The sequence below is a fragment of the Mesoplodon bidens genome, assembly GCF_964165515.1.
Source record: "Mesoplodon bidens genome assembly, chromosome: 7".
NCBI classification, from domain to species: domain Eukaryota; kingdom Metazoa; phylum Chordata; class Mammalia; order Artiodactyla; family Ziphiidae; genus Mesoplodon; species Mesoplodon bidens.
The window spans coordinates 29,706,884-29,719,064 of record NC_138164.1 but is presented as its reverse complement, the minus strand read 5'-3'; positions in this window follow the sequence as shown (position 1 = coordinate 29,719,064).

Here is a 12,181-nt window from a genome sequence, read left to right as displayed (position 1 = left end):
TAGCAGGACACATTTAAAGTGATGAAAGGGAAAAACCTACAATCAAGATTACTGTACCTGGCAAGGATCTCATTCAGATTTGATGGAGAAATGAAAACCTTTACAGACAAGCAAAAGCTAAGAGAATTCACCATCACTTAACCAGCTTTACAACAAATGTTAAAGAAACTTCTCTAGGCAGGAAACACAAGAGAAGGAAAAGACCTACAAAAAACAAACCCAAAACAATTAAGAAAATGGTAATAGGAACATAAATATTAATAATTACCTTAAACGTAAATGGATTAAATGCCCCAACCAAAAGACATAGACTGGCTGAATGGACACAAAAACAAGATGCGAATATATGCTGGCTACACAAGACGCACTTAAGACCTAGGGACACATACTGGCTGAAAGTGAGGTGATGGAAAAAGCTATTCCATGCAAGTGGAAATCAAAAGAAACCTGGAGTAGCATTACTCATATCAGACAATATTGACTTTAAAATAAAGAATATTATAAGAGACGAAGAAGGACACTACAGAATGATCAAGGAAACAATCCAAAAAGATGATATAACAATTGTAAATATTTATGCACCCAACATAGGAGCATCTCAATACATAAGACAAATGCTAACAGTCATAAAAGGGGAAATCAACATTAACAAAATCATTGTAGGGAAATTTAACACCCCACTTTCACCAATGGACAGATCATCCAAAATGAAAATAAATAAGGAAATAAAAGCTTTAAATGATACATTAAACATGATGGACTTAATTGATACTTAGAGGACATTCCATCCAAAAACAACAGAATAAACTTTCTTCTCAAGTGTTCATGAAACATTCTCCAGGATAGATCATATCTTGGGTCACAAATCAAGCCTTGGTAAGTTTAAGAAAATTGAAATTGCATAAAGTACCTTTTCCGGCCACAACACTATAAGACAAGATATCAATTACAGGAAAAAAACTGTAAAATATACAAACACATGAAAGCTAAACAATACACTACTAAATAATGAAGAGATCACTAAAGAAATCAAAGGGGTAATCAAAAATTACCTGGAAAAAAAAAAAAACATGGAATACTCGAGGACCCAAAACCTATGGTATGCAGCAAAAGCAGTTCTAAGAGGGAAGTTAATAGTAATAAAATCTTACATCAAGGGCTTCCCTGGTGGTGCAGTGGTTGAGAGTCCGCCTGCCGATGCAGTGGACGCGGGTTCGTGCCCCAGTCCGGGGGGATCCCACATGCCACGGAGCAGCTGGGCCCATGAGCCATGGCCTCTGGGCCTGCGCGTCTGGAGCCTGTGCTCCACAACGGGAGAGGCCACAGCGGTGAGGGGCCCGCGTACCACAAAAAAAAAAAAAAAAAAAAAAATCTTACCTCAAGAAACAAGAAATATCTCAAATAAACAACTTAACATAACAACTAATGCAATTAGAGAAAGAAGAGCAAAACAAAATACAAAGTTACCAGAGGGAAAGAAGTCATAAAAATCAAATCAGACATAAATGAAAAAGAAATGAAGGAAACAATAGCAAAGATCAATAAAACTAAATGCTGGTTCTTTGAGAAGATAAACAATATTGATAAAGTATTAGCCAGACTCATCAAGAAAAAAAGGGAGAAGACTCAAATCAACAGAATTAGAAATGGAAAAAGGTAAGTAACAACTGACACTGCAGAAATACAAAGGTTCATAAGGGATTACTACAAGCAACTATATGCCAATAAAATGGACAACCTGGAAGAAATGGACAAATTCTTAGAAATGCACAACCTTCGGAGACTGAACGAGGAAGAAATAGAAAATATAAATAGACCAGTCACAAGCACGGAAACTGAGACGGTGATTAAAAATCTTCCAACAAACAAAAGCCCAGGACCAGATGGCTTCACAGGCAAATTCTATCAAACATTTAGAGAAGAGCTAACACCTAAACTTCTCACACTCTTCCAAAATATAGCAGAGGGAGGAACACTCCCAAACTCATTCTATGAGGCCATCATCACCCTGATACCTAAACCAGACAAAGATGTCACAAAAAAAGAAAACTGTAGGCCAATATCACTGATGAACATAGATGCAAAAATCCCCAACAAAATACTAGCTAACAGAATCCAGCAGCACATTAAAAGGATATACACCATGATCAAGTGAGGTTTATCCCAGGAATACAAGGATTCTTCAATATTTGCAAATCAATCAATGTGATACATCATGATAACAAAGTGAAGGATAAAAACAACATGATCATCTCAATAGATGCAGAAAAAGCTTTGAACAAAATTCAACACCAATTTATGATAAAAGCTCTCCAGAAAGTAGGCATAGAGGGAACTTACCTCAACATAATAAAGGCCATATATAACAAATCAGAGCCAACATAATTTTCAATGGTGAAAAACTTAAACCATTGCCTCTAAGACCAGGAACAAGACAAGGTTGTCCACTCTCACCACAATTATTCAACATAGTTTTGGAAGTTTTAGCCAGCAATCAGAGAAGGAAAAGAAATAAGAGCAATCTAAATCAGAAAAGAAGAATTAAAACTGGCACTTTGCAGATGACATGACACTATACATATAGAATCCTAAAGATATTACCAGAAAAATATGACAGCTAATCAGTGAATTTGGTAAAGTAGCAGGATACAAAATTAACACACAGAAATCTGTGGCATTCCTATACACTAATGATGAAAAATCTGAAAGAGAAATTAAGGAAACACTCCCATTTACCACTGCAACAAAAAGAATAATATATGTAGGAATAAACCTACCTAAGGAGGCAAATAACCTGTATGCAGAAAACTATAAGAAACTGATGAAAGAAATTAAAGATGATACAAACAGATGGAGAGATATACCATGTTCGCAGATTGGAAGAATCAACATTGTGAAAATGACTATACTACCCAAAGCAATCTACAGATTCAATGAAATCTCTATCAAACTACCAGTGGCATTTTTCACAGAACTAGAACAAAACATTTCACAGTTTGTATGGAAACACAAAAGACTCCAAATAGCTGAAGCAATCTTGAGAAGGAAAAACGGAGCTAGAAGAATCAAGCTCCTGGACTTCAGACTATACTACAAAGCTACAGTAATCAAGAGAGTATGGTACTGGCATAGAAATAGAAATATAGATCAATGGAACAGGATAGAAAGCCCAGAGATAAACCCATACACATATGGTCACCTTATCTTTGATAAAGGAGGCAAGAATCTACAACGGAGAAAAGACAGCCTCTTCAATCAGTGCTGCTGGGAAAACTGGACAGCCACATATAAAAGAATTAAATTAGAACACTGCCTAATACCATACACAAAAATAAACTCAAAATGGATTAAACATCTAAATGTATGGCCAGAGAGTATAAACTCTTAGAGGAAAACATAGGCAGCACACTCTATGACATAAATCACAGCAAGATCCTTTTTGACCCAACTCCTAGATAATTGGAAATAAAAACAAAAGTAAACAATGAGATCTAATGAAACTTAAAAGCTTTTGCATAGCAAAGGAAACCATAAACAAGACGAAAAGACAACCCTCAGAATGCAGAAGATATTTACAAATGAAGCAACTGACAAAGGATTAATCTCCAAAATATACAAGTAGCTCATGCAGATCAATATCAAAAAAACAAAGAACCCAATCCAAAAATGGGCAGAATACCTAAACAGACATTTCTCAAAGAAGACATACAGATTGCCAACACACACATGAAAGGATGCTCAACATCACTAGTCATTAGAGAAATGCAACTCAAAACTACAATGAGGTATCACCTCACACCGGTCAGAATGGCCATCATCAAAAATTCTACAAACAATAAATGCTGGTGAGGGTGTGGAGAAAAGAGAACCCTCTTGCACTTTTGTTGGGAACATAAATTGATACAGCCGCTGCAGAGAACAGTATGGAAATTCCTTAAAACACTAAAAGTAGAACTACCATACAACCCAGTAATGTCACTACTGGGCACATACCCTGAGAAAACCATAATTCAAAAAGGGTCATGTACCTCAATGTTTACTGCAGCACTATTTAGAAGATCCAGAACATGGAAACAACCTAAGTGTCCATTGACAGATGAATGGATAAAGAAGATGTGGCACATATATACAATGGAATATTACTCAGCCACAAAAAGAATCAAAATTGAGTTATTTGTAGTGAGGTGGATGGACCTATAGTCTGTCATACAGAGTGAAGTAAGTCATAAAGGGAAAAACAAATACCGTATGCTAACACATATATATGGAATCTAAAAAAAAAAAAAAGGTTCTGATGAACCTAGGGTCAGGACAGGAATAAAGAAGCAGAAGTAGAGAATGGACTTGAGGACTCGGGGAGGGGGAAGTGTAAGCTAGGACGAAGTGAGAGAGTGGCATGGACATATATACACTACCAAATGTAAAATAGATAGTTAGTGGGAAGCAGCCGCATAGCACAGGGAGATCAGCTTGGTGCTTTGTGACCACCTAGTGGGGTGGGATAGGGAGGGTTGGAGGGAGATGCAAGTGGGATGGGATATAGGGATATATATATACATACAGCTGATTCACTTTGTTTTACAGCAGAAACTAACACAACATTGTAAAGCAATTATACTCCAATAAAGATGTTAAAATATTTTTTAAAAAAGTCTATGCACTTCCTGTTAGAAATATCATATCTTTGTGCACAAAACAGTGGTTTTCTAATTGTAGTGAGTGAGGATAGTTACCTTGTACATGGGGAGGGGATGTGTAAGAGAATTTTCTTTCAGTTACCTTCCAAAGGGTGTGGTAGGAAAAAGCACAGAACTTTGAATCAAATGACGTAGGTTTGAATCACAGCTCAGCAATCCTGGATGTTATCAACTGTAAAAAGAAAATAATAATGCTTGCCCATTTGCTTATAATACAATTGAACTGACAGGTACTTTATAAATTGAATGATTCCATACTATAATTATTACTTCCTGACCTTTACGACTGTCCCTGTGACTAGGTACTATGTAACAATACAAGATAAGAAGGAGTTCACAGACATGAAGCCCATTTTCTGGATTCATAGTATTTTCTTGAAATAAAAAGTTAAACTTGTCATTAGAATATTAACCAAAATTCTGTACATGCATAAATATTTGAGGTACTTTCATTGATTGATACTCTAGGCAGCTTGATTGAAAATGTAGAATCATTAGATGTATATAGAAACAATATAGAACCAAAACAGCATTCTGATTTTTCTATAAGGCAGATTTGGATTCAAAACTCGATTTTGCAGCATTTTAGACCTATAACCTTAGGCATGTTAACCTCTCTGATATTTCTTTTTCTCACATACAAAGTGAAAATAATAATATTAAGAAAGGCCATGGCTTTTTTGGGGATGGTTAATTCCTCAAATGCAATATGCATCATGCCATCACATAATAGCTGCTCAATGAGTATTAATTCCTCTAGAGTGAATAGACACCCCAAATCGTTTACCTTAACCCCCTTACATTGGAGATGAGGAAATAGCACCCCTAAATTTTCATTTGTTTTATTTCATTGGAAGCAAAACTATCAGAGCTATTGGAATTATGAGTCCTGACAAGAATGTATCAATATGCTAACTATTGATAGTAAATAATTATCTATAATGTAAATTAAATACAATTCTTGAGGAAATTCTTATTGTGCCATGAGGTAAAAGAAGTCAATGGGAATTTAATTTTCAGTTAAATGCACAACATTAACCAACACAGTGAGTTGCCTCCTTTATTAATTTTGGAACCTTGCCCAAGAAGCAGCCATGTTATAAGGTGCTGTATCATCATCATCACCTTCATTGTCACAAGCTAAACGTTACTGTCAAGGTGGAAAATTTCTTAGTTGCATAAACCATGGCCAGGAAGTCAGGTATCATATATACTCACATTTAGTTTTATGTTAGGAATGTGAAACACATTTCCTCTTAATCATGCTGAGGAGCTTTTATTGATAAAGATGCTTATATTAAGAATCAGCTGTTATTCTGTGGTCTGACACTTACCAGGACCATACCCCAGGGTGGAATTTTCCCCCAAAGCAGCTTATTTTTTACTGACCAACACGGATTGAATGGCTTAAATAGATCTTCAAGTACCTCTCTTTTGGTAAATCCTTGAAAGGCCAGGGTTTTTATCCCCCTATATTATTTGCCTCTCTCTAAAGCACTTTTAATCTACTTCAAATATGCTTACAAAATGTCCTTTGTGTGTAGGATGCAATGCTTGTTAGCTGAGTAAAGTTGTTTAATTTATTGTTTATAGCCTGACTACTTCCAAAATAGATTTATTGCTGAATTATTCACTGACTGAATTAAGTAATATGCTTTGGGGAGCATTTTCTCAGTTGTTACACTTACTAAATAACATTTAATATTTTTTTTGAAATTTAATGTTCTTCATTATATAATTAGCAAGTTGAATACTTAATATTCTTCTCTTTACAACTTAACTCATAAAAAAATATTTTCTTCTCTTTAACCCCCAAATATGGTGTGTTCTCTCATATCGTCATCCTTTCACATGATGTTCCCTTCCTCTCCACACTTGGCCTGATAGACTCCTGCTGGCTCTTCACATCCAGAAGGAAGCACTGCTTTTCAAGAGCAAGTCTGCTGGGAGAACGGAATGTTTGCTTTCATCAGGAACCATCTGATTGAAGAGATTGATAACCTGAATTAAAAGGAAGTTTATTTTAAGGACTCAGAGGGATCACATAGACTCTGATAATGAGAAGTGGTTTGAAGGGATGGGTTGGGCAGGTAGTTACACCCCTCCAACCCCTCCACCAGCTTTTCTCAACAGTCTCCATTCCCATTTCTCACCACTCAACCATACCATTCTTGTTAGCACTCGGTAGGGCAGAGCATGGAAAGGGTGCGGTTCAGCCAGATGCGTGATTAATTTCCGGACACATTTTCATAATCTGAATCTGAATAAAGACTGTAAGGGCTTCTGCCAACAGTTATTTAGTTTTTTTCTTATTTTAAGGAAGGAAACCTGGACTGTAATATATACCTTTCCTTGTAGACTTTAGATGACAAGAAGTAACCAACAACTTCAGACAACTTAACTTTTCATCCTAAAAGACCCTAAACTTTGATCTCAGGGAAGCCCTGGCTTGAGTTTCAGGAAACAGTTTAACACAGATAGCAGTTGAACCAGCTGCTTTTTCTCCTTCTCTCATGGACTGCTGGCTGCACCTTGACATGGCATTTTCCTCTGCCCTGCTGGGACCCCCACAGCAAATTCCACATGTTCTCTGAAGGTCTGTGGCTTGCCAAGCCACTCTCAACTTATGTCTAAGACAGAAATCATTTTGTTGGGAGGATAATTACAGTGGATTTATAATAAGGAACTTGGAGAATCTCATGGAGTCCAATCTCAGGACAGCCTTCCTGAAAAATGGGACAATTACAGGCTCTGTCTCTGTCTCTCCCTCTCAGTCTCTCATGTTCTCAGCCTTAGCCTGAATGTTCACTGTTTTATTCTCTTTCTGTAGACCAGCATTGCTTCAAGGATAATGATCTCCCATAACATCTTTCCATGAAGGACTTTGACACACCATGGTCCTGATTCTGATTCCAATCCTAGGAAATCTTAGAGATTCTGTCTACAACACGATCTGACCATGTGTTCTGGGCCTGTTGTTTCTAATTCTGGGAGAGAGCACTAGATAGGCTCTATTTTATTCTTGTGCCCCTCTGTAATCCAATTAGATATTTGCACAACTGTGGGACTGCTGGTAGAAGCATGGTTGCTTAGTCCAAACACATCTACTGGCAATCTGAGATATCCAGTAAATATTTGTTTAAGGAATGAATAAATCAATACATGAATAAGATGGAGATAAGTCAAACCACAGCAGCACCCATTTCCTTGCTTAAAGGTTAAGTCTGGTTTTGCTTCTTAGGTAGGCCATCTGGTGCTTTCTTGGCCCCTAGTCCAGGAGTAACAAAAGCTCTCCTGCAGGTTCTCTGGACTCAACCCTGGGACTCTGGATGAAAATTCTCTCCAGACACCTCTCTCCTCCTTGTTGGCTATCTACTTCCTATGTGACCAATCTAAATTACTTTCCTCACGTGATTCTGTATGTCTTCATCTTAATCCTTTCCCTTCTTCACTCGCTTCTCCCTGATTTCCTCCCTTGACCTGCTGAAACACTCCTCCACCCAACATCTATTCATCATTGGATATCTAGAAGGGTTTACAGATTCCTCCCCAAACTGTCCATACTACCAGCATATCACATCCTCCTCTCTCTGTCAGACACACTTATATAAATATAATAATCCACATCCTGGACTCTCACAAATAGCAAAAAAAGACAATCTATAATTGTAGATTATGATACACCTGGTACCCTACTTCATTTCATTAATGACTGCGATGCTTCAAGTCAGCACTAAAGAAGAGTGATCGAATATATATTTATTGTGCATGTGTTCTTTAACTCAATATCTTAGTACCCCAGGGCTTGGTTTTTGGGCCACTTCCCTTCTATATTCTTACTCCATTGTTAAGCTCAACCAGTTTCAAGACTTTAAAACCATCTATGTGCTGATGACTCCTAAATTTACAGTTCCAATCCAGATCTTTTCCTTAAACTCCAGACTTACATATCCAGCATCACTATATGGATGTAAGATAGACATCTCAATACACAACAAGCCCAAAACTGAAGTTCTAATCTCCCCACCAAAGCCTGCTCCACCCTCAGCCCTCACATCTCAAGTCATGGCAACTCAGCAACTTCATCCTTCTACTTGCTCTGTCCAAAAGACACAGACCAACTGAGAATGGACTTGAGGATATGGGGAGGGGGAAGGGTAAGCTGTGACAAAGAGAAAGAGAGGCATGGACATATATACACTACCAAACATAAGGTAGAAAGATAGTGGGAAGCAGCCGCAGAACACAGGGAGATCAGCTCGGTGCTTTGTGACCGCCTGGAGGGGTGGGATAGGGAGGGTGGGAGGGAGGGAGACGCAAGAAGGAAGGGATGTGGGATCAGATGTATATGTATGACTGATTCACTTTGTTATAAAGCAGAAACTAATTAAAAAAAAAGACTTGAAATCATTCTAAACTCTTCTATTTTTTTCACACTTCACAGCCTCACACTTTCACATCATTAAATCCTGCTGTTTTTATTTTCATATATATTCAGAATAACTTCTCTCTCCTTCCACAACTACCACACTGTCTGGAGCCACCATCCTCTCTTGCCTGGAATACTACAATTGCCTCCTAACAGGTCTCTGGGCTTCTACCTAGGCTCACCTACAATCTAATCTAAGAGAGCATCCAGAGACTCTTCTGACTCATTTCCTCCAATGGCTCCTCCATTTCACTCAAGGTACAAACCAGTGTTTTACACTGGCCCATATAACCCCACATGATTTGCTCCTACCTCAACCTGTACCTCTCTGACTTTCTCTTCTAGTACTCTCACCCTCCTCCCACTTACTTCACTGCTGTAAGTAGTTATCTTGCTGTTCTTTGAATATGCTAAGCACAGGTCACCTCAGACTTCTTCACGCTAGCTGTTCTCTCTGTCTGGAGTGCTCTTCCCCCCAATTCATCTGGCCAGCTCTCTTGCCGCCTTCATCTTTGTTCAGATATCACCTCAGTGAGGCTCACTTTCGTATTTATACTGTAACCCATCACCACCCCCAGCCCTCTTCACTTGAAATCCCCTTACCTCACTCTACTTTTTTTTTTCTTTTTTCCATAGCAGGTATCTCCTTCTAACATACAATGTAGTGTCTTTATAGTCTATAATTCTAGTTTCTTGTCTGCCTTTCTTGTGAATGTAAGTTCTAAGAAGGCAAACATCTTTGTCCATTTTGTTGACTGATTTATTGAAATTTACCCAAGCTTTTAGCAGTGTGCTTAGCATATAGTGAGTCCTTAGTAAATATTGGCCCAAGAGTGAATGAATAAAGAAACAAGTGAATGTCTCCTACCCTGTTTACCCTTTATGTTTATTTCCATATTGGTGGTATCATCCCAAATTGTGAACTCCAAGAGGGTAGGAAGCACTTCTGTCCTTTCTTTGCAGAATTTTGACCTAGATTTCTGCCAACTGTAGTCTTGTGGTGTGACTCCCCTTGCAAGTTTTAACTTGCTCACGAGGATGTAATCTGAATCTGATTAATCACAAGACTGACATGGACTAAGAGCATTGAGAAAAAGACTCTTTCACCTTCCAGAGTCAAATGGTAACACATTAAGATTTTATGGGAAAAGAAATTCAAAACAAGTTAATGTACAGAAAAATTTAAAGATTAACTTGTCATTTTCAGGTGTAGAATGTGTCAGGGATATTGATTTGGTGTTCTTTAACAGATCTGTAAAATATTTTCGTGCCTTTAAAATGTATTTGTGGTCTCATGTGTCACATGTTGTCCCAAGAGTGTAGAAGCCCTCCACAATGTTCTTTTATGAATCACCCATGCCCTTTCCTCTGGTATCAGATTCTGTAGTGATTTTTTAAATAGATTAATCCCAATTGACAAATCATGAAATATTCTTGAATTATGAAATGGCTACTTTATTTATTAATAACAAAACCATATTCCTATATACTTTGATGCACATGAAATATTTTAGCATTCCTTATTTAAATGGAAAAATAATATAAAGCAGCACTTACAGGAACTACTCAATTTATGAACCTTTGACTTTCAAATGTCTGTAATCATACTGCCATTCCTAGGTCACTCCAACCTACGCTTTTTGACTCAACCTGCTACAAAGAGCCAATCCTTTACTCTATCTCTTTGCCAACTCTTGATTTATTACCTCTGTCAGTCTTTTCTTTGCTGTATCCCTTTTGCTTTTCATCACATTTATAGATCAATTCATGTCATGTAGGGATGCAGCAGGGTGGATCAAACAAGCTTGGTGTCAGACAAGATGAATTAGATCTCTGGTTCGGCCACTTATTATCTGCATGACCCTGAGGACATGGCTTACCCTCTCTGAGCGGCAATCCTTATATTTGTAAAATTGGTTTAATAATCTCTACCTCACAAATAAGAATTAAGTGAGATGGTGTATATAAAGTATTTGTTTCTGCATTAAAATAGGACTAGTAATATATGTCAGACATTCGGTTGAACTCGTTAATGTCTGAGGGCAGCTTTTTTTGCAGGCTAATTAATACAGTTTTACTTATTATAATTAATGTTCAATTTATTAAAGACAAACCTTAAGTTTTCTTAAGACTTTAAATTTACCTTTCTAATCTTGTTTATTATCTAGTAAAACTATATAAAAATAAGTACAATCACTTTCAATAGCTCTTAAATTAATATTTAATTGATTCATTTGGTTAAAATATTGAATTATCCTTAAACATTTAATACAATTTGTATTCATAATATTTTCAACACTTCAAATTACAACTATGATTTTAATATAACTAATTCTTTCAAATAATCCAAATCTATTGTGTATACTTAAAATCAAACAAGCAAGTTATTTCTAAGCATTTAAGTAACTCATTAATACAATAAAGCAAAGAATTGGATGCCTTAAATAAAATTATCATACACTTTTCAAACTCTTTAAAAACAGGGAAAACATATGCAAAACAGTAAGATGACTACAAGATGACTAACAAAGCATAACACTATATAAATAAAAGCCTCCTAAATACTTCTAAATACTTCTAAAAGTGACTAGTTTGCTCCCAGACCAAAGAGAGGATAATTGTTATTTCAAGTCTACTACAGCCACTAAAATTAAACAAACTGATTATTATCAGTGACTGTAAATCAATGACAAGGATGTTTACACTGCAAGCTGAAGACTTATAATTAAGCCCTGCCAAATTTTTCAGTTTTACAGAAAGTTACTTTCACACATTACTCCTGAAGGATTTGAGTAGATTCATCATGGTTTTCCCATTATTTTTCTTCACAGTGGGATCACAGCGAGTCTCCACATTGCTTGGTTTCTGGTGATGAGCTTCTCAAATTCTTCTGAGACAGTAACCTATCTGTTCCCTGACTGGTGTAACTTCTGGTGTAACTTTAACTCCTTTATTTTTTACTTTCTCATCTGTGTTGTCTACCTTTCTGTTGGTTTATTGCCAAGTTCCAACCCAATTTCCAGCTTCTGCTTTCCTTTCCCCTCCCACCAACCTA